At 39.0% G+C, this 14823-nt stretch overlaps 1 protein-coding gene and 1 long non-coding RNA gene across 5 annotated transcripts in view; one reads left to right on the forward strand and one right to left on the reverse strand.

Moving 5' to 3' along the window:
- macrod2 (mono-ADP ribosylhydrolase 2) overlaps positions 1–14823 on the reverse strand; it is a 1543249-nt gene that overhangs the window by 957068 nt on the left and 571358 nt on the right. The window lies entirely within an intron of this gene.
- Positions 3655–14823, forward strand: part of LOC138760769 (uncharacterized) — a 64808-nt gene continuing 53639 nt past the window's right edge. The window contains exons 1-2 of the long non-coding RNA XR_011355857.1: positions 3655–3739; positions 4290–4418. This is a non-coding gene — a long non-coding RNA (uncharacterized lncRNA). The remainder of the gene's footprint in view (positions 3740–4289; positions 4419–14823) is intronic.

A 14823-nucleotide genomic window follows, 5' to 3' on the forward strand; every position in this document is an offset into this window, starting at 1 on the left:
ATGCTATTTATGCTACTGCTGAAGATCCAGCTGCGCTGGATGGGTCACGTCTCCAGAATGGAGGACCATCGCCTTCCCAAGATCGTGTTATATGGCGAGCTCTCCACTGGCCACCGTGACAGAGGTGCACCAAAGAAAAGGTACAAGGACTGCCTAAAGAAATCTCTTGGTGCCTGCCACATTGACCACCGCCAGTGGGCTGATAACGCCTCAAACCGTGCATCTTGGCGCCTCACAGTTTGGCGGGCAGCAACCCCCTTTGAAGAAGACCGCAGAGCCTACCTCACTGACAAAAGGCAAAGGAGGAAAAACCCAACACCCAACCCCAACCAACCAATTTTCCCCTGCAACCGCTGCAATCGTGTCTGCCTGTCCCGCATCGGACTTGTCAGCCACAAACAAGTCTGCAGCTGACGTGGACTTTTTACCCCCTCCATAAATCTTCGTCCGCGAAGCCAAGCCAAAGAAAGAAGAAGAACACTTGCAACACAGTGACTAAAGACACAATTGTACATGCCTGGCATAATCTCTGGTCTGCAACTTTATTCCTTGATGATGAAGAAAATGATGGCAAATCTGAAGGATTCCGTGTGTCGGGGAGAAAAAAATGTAGTCTAACCTCCTTGCATATGCATAAAAAACCTTCAGAGTCCATCAGTAAGCTGGAAGAAAAGGATATTGAAGAAGTTTTTTTAACATGCTCCTGTTGTTCATTCACTGATGGATGGTGAAATAGCTGAACTTATTCTTCATCGAGGTGAGTGCGATGAAGATGACTGCAGAAAAAGTGCCTATAGATGACCTGGTGAAAAAGTGTGATGGACTTATTGATGGACGAGAGGAGCGTGCATTCATAACAGAACAAGAAATCATATCAGTGTATAGAATCAACGACAGACTGGAGGAAACTGGAGGAAACATTTGAAAAAACTGGCACACAGAAATCCTAGTGTTTGTTGCTACATCTTGTAGGCAGAGATCATGTTTTTTGGTAAGAATTAAACATTATTTCATCATTTTATGCTTGAAAAATCTTCTGTTGTTACTTGCTGTTGATTAACCGTAGATACAAGTGTTCTGCTTACGGTACTGCTCTGCTTAGAGAAAATAAGTGAACATCGGAAAAATAATCCGCTTAACAGAAATAGGTCCAGTCCCAAGTATTTCGGATAATCAGAAATGTACTCTATAGGTGCTAGGAAATTAGGGGCATTGGGTGTGCTGAAATAACAAACTTTCTGGTGGTTGCTTGTGGTATTTTTCTGTTCATTCTCATTGTACAGTGAAAATTTGTGCCAATTCCCCAGCTGAGGTCTTGTCTCATGAGGGAACTTTCAGAATTTTTTAGAGCTTATGATTATTTGAGTAATTTTAATATTTTATATTTTAATCCTTTTATTCAAATAGCTTCATTGATTTGAATTACTTTGGGAGAGTATTTAAATGCTTCTGCAAAACCATAAAAAATAATGCATTTTGGCAGTTAGAAAAGTTGGTTAAATTGGGGGAACATAAACTTTTCTCAGTAATTTCTCTTTTTTGTCCTCCCCGCCATGTGATGTGCTGCAAAGTAAGACCTCATTGCTGACATTGGAGCCATCTTTTTCCTTTGAACTTCCCAAAAGGTTTGCAGGACAATGGTGAAATTATTTGCCTTGCCTTGTCTTATGACATTAAACTATTGGGAGGTAATAAGTCAGAACAGCAACTTTGAAAATCAGATTATACCAGTAGCTTCCAATTATTTTCACACAAATAACAGGTGTGGAGCACAATCTATTCTGCTTATGACACGTGGTAAAAATCTCATGATAAACCAGCTAAAGTTAATTCTGTGACTCTATTGACAGAAGATTTATAGGTACCTTTTCACAGGTTTGTGCATTTATAGCACATTTAAAGACAAAACATCTCAAAGTGCTTCCGAGGAACAAAATGAATAATATTTTAATATCTTACACTGAACCCCATCTGACATTGGGGCAGGGGGTCAAAATCTTGGACAAGTAGCAAGATTTTAAGAAACATTTACAAGAAGAAAAGTCACACCTATAGCAACTTGGAACAGTTTACCATTTTGTAAATACAATGAGCTGTGGTTGGGTTGAAATTTCAGAGTTTGGGACTTACTTATGAGAATTGGATAAGCAAGTTCGCAGATAACACAGATTGGTGATGTTCTGGACAGCAAAGGTTTGCGAAGACTGCAGACAGATCTGGAAGTGACAGATGGAATTTAATGCAGACAAATATGAGGTGTTGCATTTTGGAAGGGCAAATCAAGAAAGGTCGTACACTTTAAATTGTAGGGCACTGAGGAGTGTGGTAAAACACAGGGATCTGGGAAATCAGATGCATAATTTCCTGAAAGTGGCATCACAGGTGGATTGGGTTGTAAAGAGATCTTTTGGCATATTGGACTTCATATATTAAAGTACTGAGTACAGGGGTTGGGATGTTATGTTAAAGTAGTAAAGGACATTGGTGAGGTCAAATTTGGAGTATTGATGTAGTTTTGGTCACCTAACTACAGGAAAGATATCAATAAGATAGAAATAATGCAGAGAAGATTTACTAAGATGATGTCTGGACTTCAGGAACTGAGTTCCAGAGAAAGGTTAAACAGGTTAGGACTTTATATTCCCTGGAGCATAGAAGAATGAGGGGATTTGATAGAGGTATTTAAAATTATAAGGGGTATAGAGAGAGTAAATGTAGATAGGCTTTTTCCACTGAAGGTAGGTGAAATACAAACCAGAGGACATGGGTTAAGGGTGAAAGGAGTAAGATTTATGGGAACATGAAGGGAAACTTCTTTACACGGAGAGTGGTGGGAGTGTGGAATGAGCTGCCAGCTGAAGTAGTGAATGTCTGCTCAATTTTAACATTTAAAACGAATTTTAACATGTACATGGATGGGAGAGCTATGGAGGGCTATGGACTGGATGCAGGTCAGTGGGTCTAGGTAAAAATAAAATGGTTCGGCGCAGACTAGAAGGGCCGAATTGGCCTGTTTCTGTGCTGTAATGTTCTATGGTTCTAATTGGGTATCATTTGCAATGCTAATATTTATTCCTTATTCCTAATTGTCCTTCCAACGAGGATGTTGCTTCTTGAACTACAGAAATCCTTCTGGATGCTTCTTTCAGCACCAAATTTAATGGTCTGGATCCACCAGTGAAGAAGGAATAGTGATATACTCTCAAGTCAGTTTCATGACTGATACGGATTGGAATCCAGTATTGGTGTTCGATCCTAGGGATTATCAGACTTTGTGTCTCTTTCTGGTAAAGAGTTTAGCTCTCAACCATGCGGTTGATGACCCAGGAGCATAACTAAAGAAGGAGGCAAGGACAGTAGATTGGAATAGTCAAGTCAAGATACAGCAAAATATGTTTGGTGATTTCATGTCCAGACTAGTGCCAGCAATGCAAAAGGACTGTAGAAGTAAGTTTCCTTGCCTATGGCCTGGCAGCGTGATTGGCATCATTTATGACACACTGGATGTGAATAGAAGGATTTCATTTCAGTCAATTGGCCAAAGGACAGAACCTTTGACAAGAAAACAGAGTTTGTGGCAGGGACTGGTGCTGTGCAGTGATTGCTGGTGATGTCACAAATGCCAGATAATACACAATGAGAGAAAGAAACACATGGCACTGGACACTAGACCTCAAGCCCATTGACCCTGTGTTGCAAATTTGAAAGATCGGTCTAAGTTAACCTGTCTTTTTTTCTGGTAAGATTTGTGGGACTTCAAATGCCAGATAATACAGAATTAACACCAACTATGCTTCTATTTCCCATTCTTTAAATGTAATCTATATCATTTTAACATTCAGCACAAGAAGAAATTCTCTCTTCTCTTTAGGTATGTACTTTACAGCTGTCCTCACATTACCACTCTTACTGCCTCTGAAAACATATTTATTTAATCACACCCTCACTAGTTTGGAACATTATTTTAATTCTTCTCTTACCCATTTCTTAGGTACAAGATTCCATCTATATTCCCAAGTATCTTCAGTATTTAAAACATATACATGAATCATTCTGTTCAAATAAGATTCCAGAAAGAAAGGAAACACAATCAATATTTCAACATTATAGTGAAATGATTTGAGGTTTATGAAAGCTCATTTTCTTTTCCAAAAATCTGCAAGTTTGCACAAGTATTGGTGTTGATGTTTATGCCACAAATGCACAGACTTGCACTTAAATAGGAAAAACACAGAAATGCTGAACTCAGCAGGTCTCGTAGGTAAAGTTGTTTATCACCTATGTTTCAGGCCTGAGCCTTCTTCAAGGTACAAGTAAAAATCAGGCAGGTGCCTAAATCATAAGAAATGGATGGGGGAGGAGTACAGATGAACAGACAAAAGGTCTTATTAGATATGGAGAGGAGGACAGGAGTCAGGGTGAGTACATGGTCGTCGAGCTTAAGAACAGCAAGTCGTGCAAATGGGGAGCAGTAAGAAAGATTCTCACAGAACTACCTTCGAAGAGAGGAGGAGAACTTCTTCTCAGTAGGTATCCCTCAAAAAGATAGGGCCTTCACAATCTCAAGACATTTTGTAGTCAATTAAATACTTTTGAGGTTTTACTATTTTTGTAAAATAGCAAACTGGGAAATTGATTTGTAAAACAGTAAGTTTCCACAAAGATCAACATAAAAAAATATCGGGACAATAAAGCAAATGAGGCCTCATTTCAATATTTCATCCAAAAGATGGTACGTCCCACATCCTCAATATTCCCACAATACTGCCCAGATACATCTGCCTAGACATCTACGCCCATTCATTGGAATGGAACTCGAAACCTGAGTCAGGGTCTGGAGTGCTGCCAAGAGACAACACCTGATGCTTAACAGAAACAGATTCCACTCATTTGACATAGAATTTGCTGTGTCTTTCCACACCAGGATATTTAGATCGATGTGTATAAAATTGTACCTTCACCTGCATATGCATGTATGTTCAAGTTCCAAAGAGCTGTGAAAAAGAATTGTTTCCATTCACATTTCATTTTGTCATGTCATCAAACTATGTCTATATACATACATTTCAAAGGGAAAGATTTTCTACTGACATTGAGGAACCCCCGGCTTTCATTAATTAACAGAGGTCAAAATAACCAATGATCAAACTGTCTAGCACAGGTGAAAACATGCCCACGATCAGGAGGTTATTGTTTCTTATGACTGAGATGCCAAATCAACATTCTTGGACTAAAACTTTGACCACAAAGGTAAACAGGGCTGGATCAATGCTTCTTTCAACTCTGAAAGGAAGTGAATCATGTCTTTCAGAACACTATTTTGTCTAGCTAAAGAAATAACATTTTTTCCATAAATAGTGCAAGGATGTTCGAATGTTAAACACATTTGATATAAAGTATATCATTAAAAACTCCTGAGATCGTCAGCATCCAACCTCACCTCTTTTACCAAGTTTAGACACATTTTATCCAAGAAATGCAATGATTTTGTGAGATGACTCACTACACAATCTAACCTTCCTTCCCTTCACAAACTTAGGTGATAAATTATCTGATCATATTATGCATGGTTATTAATAACAATGCAATTTGCACAATTTCATGCTATGCAAATCTTTGTTTTTGCTTTGCTCTCACACAAGTCTTTGGCAATTGAGAAAATACAAAGTCGATATTTAAGGTAACAAATATCCCACTGTAACAAACAAATTCCTGATTTATCACCAATTCAAAATTAAATAATTCTGCTAAATTTCCTCAGGTGAAGTTATAAAGAATTCAGTGTGCAACAAGTCATAACAATTAGTGTAGAAAGTGTAGTCATTGATATAACTTGAAAGGCATTCTATTGGGATATCATTGGAGCTCAAAAAATACATTAGTACAGGATCCAACATCTTTAGTAATTTAGAAACTAAACTTAATAAAACAAATAGCACAATCCAACAGTTCCAACATGAATGCATTGATTTTGTTTTCAAAATTCATTAACTGCTTCCAGGCACCCCATGGGCTTTGCTAAATGTACATGCTTTGTAACACTTATTCAGGGTTACACTCCATTATTTGTTGGTTGCATGAGGAAATAAAATTTATATTCAAAAATATGTTTGAGGAAAAAGATCACTGAAACTGAAAGGATAAGTTCTTCTTTCAAAGAATACATCTAGTTGTGGCAACGACAGGAACCAAAAAGGCCCTGGGATCAATCCTCAATGTACACAACTTCATTATAACCAGTTTAATAGTCAGTACTCTTTGACTACCTTCCACACCTTTGTGATGGGGTGGGCAAAATCAGCCAGTTTCCTTGACTCTGATTGCTTTTCGGACAATCACTCTGGTATACAATTACTCATAGCTGTTCAAAAGTGTAGCAGAGGTAGAGGGCTAAATTAAAAGCCACTTTCAATGACTTGGATCACATGTGAAGATCATCCAAAAGATGGAAAACAGAGACTACAAGTGCACAGTCATTTTTATTCCAGCAAGAATGAATGAGTACAATAAGGTGAGGAAATAAGAGAAAATAGAAAATAACATGGGTGCCAATAGAAGGAAGGTAAGGTGCACACTGACCACCCCCCTCCCCCCGATCCAAAATTGTTGAAATGAGTTGCTAAATTTTACAAGTTCAAGAATAAAATATTTATAGGTAGAAAAACAAATTTTTCACATGAATGCCAGCACCTCTAGATTCAAGGACAGTTTCTTTCCAACAGTTATTAGACACATGAACCTCCTCTTGTTACACTAAATCAGGGATGGCTCCAACACCACAAAAGGATTGTCTGCACTATTATGAAGTCACTTTATTTACTCAAGGATGAATGTAAATATATATTATTTTTGTATATTTACTGATGCAATTTTTAAAAAGTACCTGTTTAGCTGCAGCAAGTAAGAATTTTGTGGCATATACACATTGAACAATGTATGTGTGTTATATATATGGATTGTGGAGAAACATGTGGCCTCCCTGCCTGTATGGAATGTGTTTATGGCAGGTGGTCACATGTCTTCCCTACCTGAAACTTATTCGAAAGTCACATCGCTTGTCAGTCAAGGTTGGACTCCAGTCACCCATTAGTGCACCTTGTCGTTGGCTAGATGAAATCACCTAGGGTCATTATTAGCTAGATGCTCAGATCAGAACTGTATAGAACATCGATGCATAGCACATTGTTTCTTTTTGCCATATGGTCCAAGCCCCAGATATCACTCCACGCCACGTCACGACTGTGGATATTGCTGGAAGAGTTGCAGGTAAGGTGTACACAACACTTAAGCTGAGCTGTGCTTGCAGTGATCTGCACCCACATTGGTACAGGGAACCAGGAGTGTATGTGAATGTCCCTGTCTGTAGAGTGTGTGAGTGTGTAGAGTATAGGCAGCCACTGGTATCAGAGACCAATCTGGGTCAAGTGAATGTCCCAATAGAGGCTCCGATAGAGCACTGGTCTTGTAAACCAGAGGTCATGAGTTCATTCCTCGCTGGAGCCTTATTTCTGTGATTATCTGTACACAAAGATTTTTTAAAATATTTTAATTTTGATTTTCCAAAGACTCATGTAAATCGAATAAACAAAATATTACGTTCTCCTTCCACATGATATGATTTACAGTGTCCTTATTTCTCCCTCCTTCGGTAGACAAATTTTAAGGGAGACAGAGGAGTTCTATGTAGATCTTGTGACTGAAAACAAGAAAGAAAACAGAGACTGGATGTTGAGATTAAAAGTGAATGACATATACATTTCAGTTAAATTGCATACGGGAGCACAAATTAATGTAATATCAGAGACTGATTTTAAGATTAGACCTAGACCAACGATGTATGGAACAAAAGTGAAGATGACAGGATATTGAGGCACCAATATACCAGTGCAAGGAGAAACACAAGGATAAAGAGCACATGCTAGCAATCATTGCAAAACCAAAGGATGTTCAGGCCATACTAGGTTTAACAGACTATGAGAAATTGAACCCAGTAAAAAGGGTGCTCGTTGTGGAAAGCGAAGGAGAGACAGTCTGTGATAAACACATGAAAAAGTACAATGACCTATTTCAGGGTCTAGGCAGCCTTCCAGGAGAACACACGATCAGAGTGGATAAACATGTGCCACCAATAATACATCCATGCCAAAATATTCAATTTGACTTCAAAAGCAACTAAAAGCAGAGTTGGACAGGATGGTAAGCCAGAACACGATTCTGAAGATAGATGAGCCAACGGGGTGGGTGAGTTCACTCATTGTTGTGGACAAAAAGAATGAAAAGCTTAAAATTTGCCTGGATCCAAGAGATCTAAACAGAGCAATAAAGAGAGAACATTTTAAGTCAGATGCATGAATAAATCATGTCACAGTTTGCAATTGCAAAGTTTTTCAGCAAGTTAGATGGATCATCAGTATTTTGGCAGTTGAAATTGGATGAAGCAAGTTCAAGACTGTGCACATTCAACAGTCCATTTGGCAGATACAGATTCCTAAGGTTACCATTTGGAATTGCCTCAGCTCCTGAAGTGTATCACAAAACTATCCATATGGTCTATGAGCTCTAGGACAGAGTCGATACCTCAATGGATGATAGTACGGGGAATCACAAGAATGGAGCATGATGAGAGACTAAGGAAAGTGCTGGAAGCAACAAGGAAAACAAACCTGAAGCTGAATAGAGAGAAATGTCAGCTCAGAGTGACAGAACTAATATTTGTAGGAGATATTATTGACAGTGAGGGCATCAAACCAGATCCCAGAAAGGTGTCCACTATTGGGAACATGCCAAGGCCACAATGAAAAAAGGATGTACAGAGGTTTAATAAAATGGTCAACTATATGGGTAAATTCATTGAGAAGACTAATAGAAAAGAACATTGAATGGGAGTGGAATCATGAGCATGAAAAGTCATGGAGGGAACTAAAGAAACTCCTCACAGAGGAACTAGTTTCTGAAGCTTTATGACCCAATGAGACCCATCAAGATATCATCATATGCGTCACATAGTGGGCTCGGTGTAGTTCTTCTGCAAAAATATGATGACTGGCAGCCCATTGCGTATGCATCACGCTCAATGACAGATGCGGAGACACAATACGCTTAAATTGAAAAGGAGCTGCTCAGCATCACATATGGCTGTGAAAGATTTCATCAGTTTGTCAGGACAAGCAATCAGTGTAGAAACTGACCATAAGCCCTTGATTGCATTGTTCCAAAAGCCATTAAATGAATGTCCACTTAGAATACAAAGAATGATGATTAGGCTGCAATGCTATACACTGAATGTGGCATACACTGGGTAAGCTAATGCATACAGAAGACACAATGTCTAGAGCAGTTGACACGAGAGAGTCCACAAACACCAAAATGGATGGAGATGTGAATGCCTTCGTGGACATGATCACAAGTGCACTGCCCATATCAAATGCAAAAATGGAGCTCATAAAGTCATAGATAAACAAAGATGAAACACTGAGACAACTGAGAAAAAACATCTTGGATGGATGGCCCAACTTGAAGCAGGACTGCTTACCTGGCGTTTCAGAGCACTGGAATTGCAGGACGGAACTATCAGTGGTTAAAGACAATCTACAAAGGAAGTAAAATCCTTATCCCAAAGAGTCTGAGAAAAGAGATGCTAAAAAGGATCCTTGGAGGACATCTCTGAATTGAAAAGTGAAAGAAAAGAGCATGAGAGATGATGTACTGACCAAGAATCAACAATGATTTTGCAAATGAAGTGTCAAACTGTACAATATACTAGAAATATCAAGTAAGCAATCCTGCAGAACCACTAAACCCACACCCAGTACCATACAGACCTTACCAGAAGGTAGGTGTTGACCTATTTGAATATCAAGGGAAGGATTATCTTGTAGTCACGGACTATTACTCCCTGTATCCAGAGATGTGTAAACTGAACACCACCACTGAAGATCCTGTAATAACAGGTATAAAAGCCATATTCGCCAGACATGGCATGGCAAGTGAGGTCTTCACAGACAACAGACCCCAGTTTTCCAATTCAAAGTTCCAACAGTTTGCCAAAGAGTGGGACTTTGTACACACCACATCAAGTGCTCATTTTCCAAAGTCCAACAGTCTAGAGAAAAATCGATACAGACAGTGAAAAGACTGAAGTACAAAGCAAAAGACAGAGGAACGGACTTCTACCAGAGCATGCAAGTATACTGCACAATGCCGCTCAAGTGTGATATGTCACCAGCACAACTCTTATGGGACATAGGCTAAGATCAAACTTACCCATTCAAGAGAACCTCCTAAAAACAAAAGAGGGGGAGAAAGTGAGGAAATTCAAAGAAAAACAGAAAGAAAAGCAAAAGTATTACTTTGACAGAGGAACAAAAAACCTACCGGAACTCTACACTGCTGACCAAGTAAGGCTTAAAGACAAAACAAACTTATGGATTCAGAAGGGAACTGTCCTTAGTGAAGTCCAACCAAGATCATACACCATTCAGACAGATGAAGGTACTGTTCTGCAAAGAAATTGTTGATATCTTCAAATGAGACCAGCCACAGTAGATGGAAAGACGGATACTGTTGAACAACCTGAATGCACAGCGGAGAAGACATCCTCTGATGGAACAACTCATATCCAAGAACAATCAATCAGGAGATCGTCAAGACACGTGAATCCTCCAAAGAGATTCATTGAGAAAATTTAAAGACTCCTGTTACAGAATTAGGTAATGCTATCTTTTTCACTCTTCAAGTTTGTGAACACATGAAACAAGTTTTAAAATTGTTAACAATGTTGATAATATTGAAATTGTAAGTTCCTGGTGTTAAAGTTAAAATTGCAGAGTTATACAAAGAAAACATGTTAGTTAAAAGTAAGCTACTTTTGTTTTAAGAAAGGGAGATGTAATGATAGTGATCATGGTTGCAATGCAACTAGCAATGCCTTAAGGATTATAGCTCTTGTTTGATTTTACTTGGCTGCCAGCAGGGGGCTGACACAGAGCAAGAGACTACAGTATGAAAGATCTGTAATAGAGGCTTGCAGCCTCATGGCATGTCCCATGGGCTGTTTGCATCAACTTTATAGTAAAGAACCTTTTCTTTCATTCATGTGTTGTCTAAGAACCCACACATATGAATACAAGATGAATCAACAATAACTTGACTTTATTGCATTGTACACAGTACTACAATATATAAAAGGGCATTAAGTTGGGACAATATTGCAATTGACAAGGACAAGTTGGCCTGAAAGGCTGCCTTATGTACCAAAAATATCTATAATTCTGTGACTGTATGCCAAGTAACAACGTGTGAAATGGGAAGAATGGACTATTGGGCCAACCTTCCATCTTAACTCCACTTTCCCTACTCTCATGATATGTGATGAATCCCTTAGTGTTAAATGTTAATCTGAATGTCACAATCTTGAATATATACTTTGAAGAAATGGCCTTCAGATACCTTTCAAAAAATGTAAGAGAATTGTAATGCGACCGACTGCACTCAGAGACAAGTGAGGAGTAACAAACACGTTTTTAATAGCTTACAATCAATGGCCAGTAGACACAATAGTCCTCATGTGAATCTGAGGTAAGGCAGGAAAACCAGGGTTTATATTGGGGTAGGTGAGGATGGAGCCAAGGGAGGAGCCAGACATCTGAACTACATACAGACAGTGAATTCCAGTTCACTGCAAGAATATCAATGATTCATAAACCATTGCAGATTGCAGTTTGACTATGGCCCATATGTCTATTCCTTTATTGTTCATGCAGATAACACACAAATAAACATTGTTAAAGCATAGGAACTCTTATCTGTTTCTCTCTAGTTTTATTGATCAGGACATCTTGACTTCCAATACATAATCTCCAGCAACTTCCATTCCAATGCTGTTTTCAAAATTCAAGTTCACTTTTCAGTATTCAAAAGCACTTCAGAACAAAAATCATCAATTATCAACAGCATTGATAAACACAACTTAAAGATTGAGGCAGAGTTGATTGAGTGTTAAAAAAAATTAAAATAAAAAACACCATTTGCACTTTCCTGCAAAACTCTGCTGTTTAATAGTGGCCCTAACAGAGGTACCTTCATGTTCTCATACTTTGGATCGACATACCCTATGGCTCTGGCTTAAGATGTTGGTACAATCAAGCTCTGCAATCAAATGCTCCATTTTAACTTCCTTGCCTATGTTTATAAATCAATTCATCATCATCTTATTCTTATCATATGAACAAAATCATGAATAAATTATCAAAATTCTGCTGCAATGCAACTCAAAGACTAAGACTTCATTGTCAGCCTTAGATCTTCCTTCATTTCCAGCCGTGAGCACCCACAACTTTAATTATCCACCATTGCAGTCTTTGATTTCAGACGCCAAGGTCTCCCACTGTAAGATTCCCTCCAATTTCCAATCTCTCTTCTCCAAGATAGATCAGAAAAAAAACACCTCCAGCTCCTACCCAACAATCTCTGAACATCACTGTGTTTGATGGTGCTCCTGTTAACCTGGAACAAATTAAATTTAAACATACAATATGTTAACAGGCCCTTCCAGCCCACGAGCCCATGCTGCCCAATATGCCCAATTAACCTACAACCCCCGAATGTTTTGAAGAATGGTAGGAAACCAAAGCACCCAGAGGAACCCCATGCAGACACGAGGAGAATGTACAGACAGCATCAGTTTGAATCTGGGGCACTGGCAGTGTTACAGCGATGCACTAACTGCTACCTAACTTTTGTTATCTTGGACTTGGTTGAAAAGTTCCAGACCAAAACAAATAATTGCTATTATCAAGACAGATTCAACAAAACATCTCTATTGGTCCATTCCAATGATTTATCTTCGTTTTCAGTCTGATTTCATTCTGACACATTCGCAATCTGCTTTGGCACTCATTTTCTCTTTTCATCTTGTCAGAAGAGTTTTTTAAAACATTATTTTCAGAGAACACTTCATCATTACTCATCATTTCTGAGCATCGACTCCTGTTTGTCACAAACCGTCTGCTTATTCTTTCAATGTCATCTGATTGGTGAAAATAATTCAAAAGTTGATAAAATTTTAAAACTTCAGTGGGATTAATAGCACTGGGTACCCAGCTCTCTTACTGGTTTGTAATAAACTGTATTTATACTGAGTGTGTAATGCTTCACAGAATAATTGTTTCAATTTCAAAATTCAACTACCTATAATTAAAAAAATGTAAGTGCTGTACAAAAGAAAAAAAGTGCACGTTCTTCACATCTGTCGTGTTATTCAGTCTATACATTCACAGTTTTTAAATTTAAAAAAAAATACAGAATGGTAACAGGCCACCTCGGCCCATAAGCCCATACTGTAACCTACAATCCAAGGTGTTTTGAAGGGTGGGAGGAAACCGGAGCCCCCGGGGAAATCCCATGTAGATATGGGGATTGGAACCCCAGTCCCAATCGTGGTGCTGTGACAGCGTTGCGTTAACCGCGATGCTAACTGTGTTGCCCTAGTATAATACATTCCAAACATTAGCAATGTGCATATTACACAACTGCCACTCGTGGCTCACTGGGGTGATACTAATTTCAGTTGTTTGTGGGGCCTCCACATCAGATCCAACCCATGAATATCCAGTGACGGAAGGATACTTTACTGTAGTCCTTCCCCACAAAGCCATTGCATTGGCTGCATCAACATTCTGTGCACCCCTCAGACAAGAATATGCCAATTGACACCATTCCCTTGTGGACATCTCATTGCACTAGAAAACCAACAAGTTTTAGGCAAATCAAAATGTGTCTTTCACAGAGATGATGATCTTTCAGCAGAATTTCAAAATTCAAAGTTATTGTCAGAGTACAAACATAAAATTTGTTGTCGATCTCTATGTACGTGTCCCCAGAAACAACCCATAGATCAAAGTCATTTGGGGTGACCATACACCTTGCCCCTTTCTCCAGACAATCTTTGTGTACAAATGTACAGTTCACAAATATATGGGCAACCATGTCTACCTCACAGCAGTTGTCCCAAGGGCAGCTGTGGACTATACGGCCTATGTTGGGCTTACAACTATATGACTTTATGTACAGGTGCAATTTCCTGTCAAAGGCCTTCTCGGGTCCAAGCTGACCAGACAATATTCTACCCCTCTGTCCTGTATCCAGGCAATGGTATCCCTAAGCAGAGCAAGGCTGCTAAAGATTTTCTGATCAGGGACTGCACCGGTTTAATTTGGATGGATCAACTTAAGTATTGACTTCCTCATATCATATATCTTTAAGGCCCCTCATTTTCTTCTGAATTCTAGCAAGTATAGTCCCAGGCAACTCAATCGCTCCTCATAGGCCAATCACCTCACTTTTCAGAATCAATCTCCTCTACAACATTATCGCATTTCTCAAATAAGGAGACCAGAACCTTGACCTTAAATTCCATCCCTCGAACAATGAAGGCCAACATTCCATTTGTCTTCTTGATTATCTCCATGATAGAGGACAGGAGGTCCTGGGAGGCATTGCTGTCTGTGCCCTTTCTGCTAATCACCAGCTTGGAAGAATCTGCAGATCCTCCATTTGTCTTTCTGCAAGGATTTTTCAAGCTGTCCTCATCTTGAAGATCTGCCCTGTGAATATTTTAGAAGAAGTGCTCGACAGAGCTGACTCTGGCTAAGATTATTATTTTGGAGGAAACTTGGAGGGATGGAGGCAACAAAAATGTGGCTGCACACAAGAATCCTTTTTTTAAATTTCATGATTGACTTTATTCACAATTTAAAAAAATTATACAGTTCAAGGTCTTTTCACATCTGTAGTGTCACACAAAGGAAAAAAGTGCAAAGAGTT

The sequence above is a fragment of the Narcine bancroftii genome, chromosome 4 (genome assembly GCF_036971445.1).
Source record: "Narcine bancroftii isolate sNarBan1 chromosome 4, sNarBan1.hap1, whole genome shotgun sequence".
NCBI classification, from domain to species: Eukaryota; Metazoa; Chordata; class Chondrichthyes; order Torpediniformes; family Narcinidae; genus Narcine; species Narcine bancroftii.